At 49.8% G+C, this 6,471-nt stretch overlaps 1 long non-coding RNA gene across 2 annotated transcripts; it reads right to left on the bottom strand.

Moving 5' to 3' along the window:
• Nucleotides 1-2,872: 2,872 nt before the first annotated feature.
• On the bottom strand, nt 2,873-5,669 carry LOC122385103. 2 transcript variants are annotated; one of them, XR_006257157.1, is made up of 3 exons: nt 5,538-5,669; nt 4,121-4,216; nt 2,873-3,548 (listed from the first exon to the last, which is right to left on the bottom strand). It is a non-coding gene; the product is annotated as an uncharacterized LOC122385103 (long non-coding RNA). The 2 variants fall into 2 exon arrangements; XR_006257156.1 differs by having other exon boundaries at nt 5,577-5,640.
• Between the last annotated feature and the right edge of the window lie 802 nt (nt 5,670-6,471).

The following is a 6,471-nucleotide window of genomic DNA, read 5'->3' as shown; positions in this document are numbered from 1 at the left end:
CAGAGTTTGGGTAAGCACCGGTCACGAAGAACATCTACAATACCGAATATAGCCCGTAGATATTGCTACGCCATGACTCCAAATGGTTTGATTTTTGGGAAGGTTTCGATTTTAGAATATATGACGAAAGGGAAACTGTTGCGATTCCGACGGTGAAGCGCCGCGTACCCGAACTCCATTTGTGAACTCGTGTATACTCCATTGAAACCAGTGGCGAAACATTAACATTTTCCGACCGGGAAATCAGAAATGTTTCAGAAATCGTCCTCACAATAACCAAACTAGGATCAGTCAGCCAATGATTGAAGGTAGCGAGCGCAACCCACGCCTCCGTTTAATACTCATTCGAGCAAACCATGTCTCTTCACACTGCATTTATTATACGCAGGTAGTGTGACAGAGTTTCACAAGTAGAAATAAATCGATATGGATCATCGGTCGTTTATTGAACGTCAAAAAACCCCGTTCGGATCACTAAGGCCACCCAGGAGAGAGTTCACTGACCCTCACACAACTCATGAACAAATACAGGACACAATAAAATTACGAGTACAACTCATACATATCCTTACACACAATTCAGTCAACAACATAATTGTACCTGACGCACCGAATGATTGTTGGCACAAGTAAAAATGTTGCTCCTAGCGCAGATCTCGTAAATATTATTTAAGCCCAATACGTCCTACGCTATCCAGCAACAGAAACCACTCCCATTTAAGAGTAACCCTGTGGCCTGTTGCTGTAGCAGCGGGAGCATGACGCGACCCCGGTCACCAACGGCAGCCCTCCGTCTAGGAGACAATGAGCACTCAAGGATTGCCAGTAGTCGGCAATGAGGCAGTCCATACATGCTCCATCGAGGAGCGCGGCACGTCGAGTAATCAGCATTTAGGGGCAGACATCGCGCCAGCCACGGGTGCTGAGCCAGTATCGCAGACGTATGTACCGTTACCAGTTTCTTGAGCGATCAGTCAGCTCCGAGAGGGAGTGGGCGGACGAGGTCCTGGTCACGGAGCACGGACGGCGCGCGGCGGCATTTAGCAGACCTCGCCAATCTGAACATTAGTCGGGCTACGACTGGACCACAGCCCGGTCCACCACTGCCAGGACCGCCGCGCGGAGTGGGCATTTCAGGGCGAGTTGCCGCACGCAGCAACTCGCCCTGCGTGCGGCGAGTTGCTGCCTGGATGGCGAGCGAGGCGGGCATAGCGGAGCTCCCAGCGAAGCCGCTGGCCCTGACACCGCCTGTCCTTCTACCGGACTCCACAAGTCTGACCACTTCGACCTCTCTGACGGTGCCCACCTCGCGCACAGACCCACCGGAAGCGAAAAGAGCTGCAGCGGAGACGACGCTGGCGTCTCTCCCGCAGCCCGACGTGTCCATCTGGACCGACGGTTCGGCTGGGGGCGGCACGCACGACGGCGGAGGGGGAGCCCTGCTGATCTTCCACCAGGAGTCCCGCACCGTTTAGCTAACGGTAGCGACCGGGAAGGTATGCAGCAGCACCCGGGCCGAACTCGTGGCCATCCGCGAGGCGCTGGCCGAGGCCGCGGGCGATCTGCCTGACCGGCCGAGTATGCTGCTCCTCCTCTGCTGCGACTCGCGCGCAGCCATCCAGTCGCTACAAGACACGGCGGACTCCCAGTCGGCTCTGGTAGCGGAGATCAGGGACCTGCTAGACACCATCACTCGTTCAGGCCACAGGCTCCACTTGCAGTGGGTGCCCGGCCACGCGGGCCTGCCGGAGAACGAGGAGGCGGACCGTCTGGCAGCGATCGGGAGCTTGCGCAGACAGGACCAGATCCCCGTGGACCTGTGGTCGGCGAGAGCCGCGGTGGCCCGCCGGGCGCGGGCGATGTGTAATGCGCGCGCCAGACGCAGCCACCCGCACCCCGACCCGACGCCCGGGCACGACGGACTGGACCGCCGAGCGTCGGTGACCGTGGCGCAGCTCCGGGTGGGATGTTCGCCCCTGACAGGAGACACCCGGCACCGACTCGGACTGGCCGAGTCCGACACGTGCGTCGACTGCGGCGAGCCGGACTCGGTCCCGCACCTGCTGATGGACTGCCCCGCTCACCAGGGGCCTAGGACCCGCCGGTGGGGCCCCCTGCCGACGCTGGGGGAGATTTTCTCCACCGAAGCTGACCTCATCGTAGACTTCCTGGTGGAGACGGGCCGGGCCCCGCGGGACCCGGCCTAAGCTGGCAAGAAAGGAAGGAAGTGGGCATTTTACGATCAGCCAGCACGCCGCCGCACGGGACCACGCGGCGGCTGTGACCTTCAGTGTTGTTGTTGTTGCTTCCCTCCAGCCGCTACCGCGGCGTAATGGTACAGCTCTCGAGGTTTCTCACGGCGGTCGTCAGGACCGCCACCTCTTCGTCCTCACGGCTCACGGACCGCCTCCGGGCTCGGGAAGACGGTGCCGAATCGACGGAAACTCCGTCCCATGAGGGCCGGGCACCGAAAGAAAAGGTGATGGGGGGAGGGGGGTGTCGATGTCGGAGCACTGGCGGCGTTCGTCAGTAGGGTTCTGCTCTATACAGTGAAGATACTGGCGGAAGCCCAACCACTGGCCCGTACGAAGCCGGTAGAGATCGGCAGCCGATGCTCGGTACTCCGCAACCGCTAGCGGCGGCAGACAGCCAGCCCCCCCCCCCCCCATCAGAAACCGGCACCAACTGTCCAGCCAGGCGGCGGTGGCACAGTGGCGGGCCAATCTGACAATCTGATGGCCGCGCGGTGGGCAGTGCCATCATCCCCCGGGACTGTCGCCTGGGGGAGCGGGGCCACCTCCGTGCTCGAGGCTCGCGCTCGAGGCTCCTTAGCGGCCTGGTCGGCGCGCTTGTTACCATCTATATCGGAATGGGACGGCACCAATTGCAGGTGGAAGTGGCGGAACAGGACTGCCAGCCCCGTCCACACGGCGGCGCCCATCGAGGTTTTCTGTGTGGCTGGGCCCTCCCTCAGTGTCGCCAGCGCCGCCTGGGAGCCTGTGCAAAAGACGACCGGGGCGCTCAGGTGCCACAGGTGGTCGCGCTGATGGCTGAGCGGAGCGCAACCATCTCCGCGCTCTAGCTGGTGCAGAGCTGGCCAAGGCCCCGGCCCCTCCGCTGCGGACTCCTGCGTTAGCCGAACCGTCCGTCCATACCCAAGTGGCTTGGGAGAAAGAGCGCCTCGGACGTACTCGATGGCGACCGCCCGCAGGTGGTGCTGACTGATCATGCAGATTGTAGGCCTCACGAGTGGCCAGTAGGTCTCCTCGGCTGCACAGTACATGACGCATCCTCCTTCGGATGCGGCCGGCGCGGAGCCCTCGGTGGTGGATCAGCAGGTAGAGCATTACTTGCACGGCTTGATCAGAGTCGCTCGAGCGGTCGCTGACGCGCCAGCGCTCGTCACCAGTGGCGGGGCCGGCTGGCAGGGGCCAGGGCTGTCTTTCATCAGCCGAAGGCCCCTTCCATCGCCAGAAGCTGAAGATGGCTACTGGCCCAGACCGCCAGCATCGTGGATCCGTGCTGTTTGATAAGCTCATTTCTCTAATCTGAAAACAAACAAACAAAAGTGGTTTCAAAAGGTATGCACACTGAATGTCAATTGCCATTGAACCTTGTCATGACTAAAAATACAAGCTGCATTTAATCCACACAGAACAAAAAAGTTAACATTGGGCTTATTAAGAATAATGGGGCACCATACAATGTATATTGTGTACATTCAATATTATTTGCAATCATAAAGAACTAACACATGCTCACAGCAACCCAACACTACTGGCCGCCCAAGTAGGTACTCCAGCCTCAAATCATTGTTGATTGACTCAATCATATGCAGGAAAGTCAACCATTTTTTATATTTTCAACTGCATGAACATTTTATGCTAACTGATTGCACAACTGACTCACATTTGATGTTTTAAAGCAGTTCATGTTTACTGAGATGACAATGAGCTATGTAAGCATGTGCTTCTAAATCAAAATGATAACAATGCAAAGCACAACCAAAAGTTTGTAAATATTTAGTGGCTGCTTCCTTTTGTACCACCAGAAGGCTGACCTCAGTGACATTCATGGGTTTGAAGAAAGAGAGAAAACCTTTGCTTATTAATAATCTTACCCATTGATAACTGGCCAGAATTGTAGGCCTGTTGTTTTTCTGAGTGATATATTTTCAAAATAACCCTGGTTTCTTCATAAATGATAGGAGATTGTCCTGCAAACATGAGAATGCATGTCAACAATGACTACAGCAAAGATTCATTTTCAGTATGAGTGTCTACATATACAAAGAATGGCCATTACAGAGAGGTTGCCTGAGCCATATGAAGCCAAATATGAGCCCTCATATGAGGGCGCATATTTGGATATTACAACACAAGCTGAAGCACTTCTAAAAAATAATATCATTTCTAATTCTTGTAGCTGGTAAAATGTAGGACATTGTAGGCTATTATTTGCTTTGTGGTATTTGTCAAGATGAGGTCTTAAATCCTAACTACAATTGTGACACTGTTGATATGAATATGCAACAACAGAAATTTTAGGTTTTAGGTTAGTTTAGGTTGTATATTTGTAGGTTTTAGGTTGGTAGGTTTGTAGGCTGTAGGTTGTAGGTTGTAGGTTGGTAGGTTGTAGGTAAGGTTAGGTCAGGTTTGATTGTTTTTTCTTTTATTAGCGAGACACGTATCATTTTTGGATTCAGGATGTCAAATAATGTAAGAATATGAAGAAATTATCATTGAAATCTTCTTAGGACTTTATCTTTACATTTACCTTCTTTGTTTGTATTGTTCTTTTTTGATAGGTAATACAGTGATGCTTGTTTTGATTGCAAAATATGTTCTGACGGCACCTCTGCCGAGCGCCCTACATAAACTGTAAACACAGGACATCATACATGAATGAAATACTAATAAATGTTTGCACATGACCACCATTATCATCAAATAGTAAAGGTCAACTATGTGTCATTTCTCACACCATTTCACCTGCATTGCAAGCCTTTCAATTTGCATGGTAGAATTACCATGAAATGCTTTTATGAACCCCTCTGTATTGCAAACCAAAAGTAAATAAACACCAATCTTCCATGGCTCAGAATAATATTTTAAAAAATGGTAACTTTTCCCACCTTAACTTTTGATTTATTAAGGGTGCAGTAAGAAATAGGTACATTGAAACAAACCCATTATACTTACCCAAACCCATTATACTTAACATACTTATACTATAAAAAGCTCCAAGACCCACTGCTGCTACACAGACAATAGCCGCGTTTACATAGAGGTCATTGCAAGCTTCGTCCATAATGTTGCAAAAGATGCCGCTTGTACCTACTGAACAATTTACAGAATGATCCCCTCTAAATATGCAAGGATCACTGCATGGAAATTATCACAAAATAAATAAGCTAGAGCCTAGTCAAAAATGCGATGTAACCAGGCATACCTATTATTATTTCACGCCACAGCAACCACCATTGCCACAACCAATGAAACAAAATATTTCAAATTTTAACTTATATCAATACATACCTATCTGATTTCAAACACGAAATTCAACTTCTGTCTCACCTGATGAGTTAATTTAATTATAATTGATCGCTTCGTGATCTCCCCCCCCATTTTTCATGTTTTGGCGGTGCGGCGGAAATGACGCACAGGAGACACACGAGACACAGCTCCAAAACAACAGAAGCATGCTTTCCCTACGGCCGACGAAATTCTATAATATTTTATTTCCAATTTGTGATCCCTTAACATCTAAACTTTGGTGAAACGTCCATGCCGTTGAAATTGTTTTTAGTTTGCTATTTAGATTCAGCTGAGAAAATATCAAACGGAACCCCATGGTCCCGAAACTGGGCGAATTCATTAGTATTTATCATTTTTTTCATCTAAAAATTTTTGTAAAAAAGGGTCCGTTATAGCCGTTAACATCTAACTGAGTGGTTACTGACCATATAGCTGGAATAAATAATAGCTGAGGATTTTGTGGAAGTAAAAAAATCATCGGAGCAAGACCTCCTTAGCGAAGAAAATAGATGAAATACTGGAAAATAGGAGTTGATGGCTGAGGATGCCCCAGGGTTTTCCGCATTTTAATTAACTTTAATATCTTATTTGGGGGGATTGTTGTACCTTATTAAATTATCTGAGCAATTTTGAATTTACCAGTGTCCTAATATCATCAACCCAATCTTTGGATTTCACGAAATCGACGCTGGCAAAAAGGCTTTTTGAGTGCCTGATTTTAATTACTTTTCTGCGTAAGTAAAATTTAGATGGGTATGAGATAAATTATTCACCAATGAAATCAAAAGTTGCGGTTTTTTTGCCAGTTTGGGCGAATTCTGTAGTGTAGTTATCGATTTTGAAAATGTAAATGCTGCTAATGGAATGCCAGGAATGTGAACCCATAGGGTCCATGTTGAAGGAAATTCTCGGCGTTACCTAGTATTTTTATCTA

This window comes from Amphibalanus amphitrite, unplaced genomic scaffold (genome assembly GCF_019059575.1).
Source record: "Amphibalanus amphitrite isolate SeventyFive unplaced genomic scaffold, NRLGWU_Aamphi_draft 000208F_arrow, whole genome shotgun sequence".
Lineage (NCBI taxonomy): Eukaryota > Metazoa > Arthropoda > Thecostraca > Balanomorpha > Balanidae > Amphibalanus > Amphibalanus amphitrite.
Note: the sequence above shows the minus strand (reverse complement) of the source record. Positions and strands in the feature narration are given on the sequence as shown.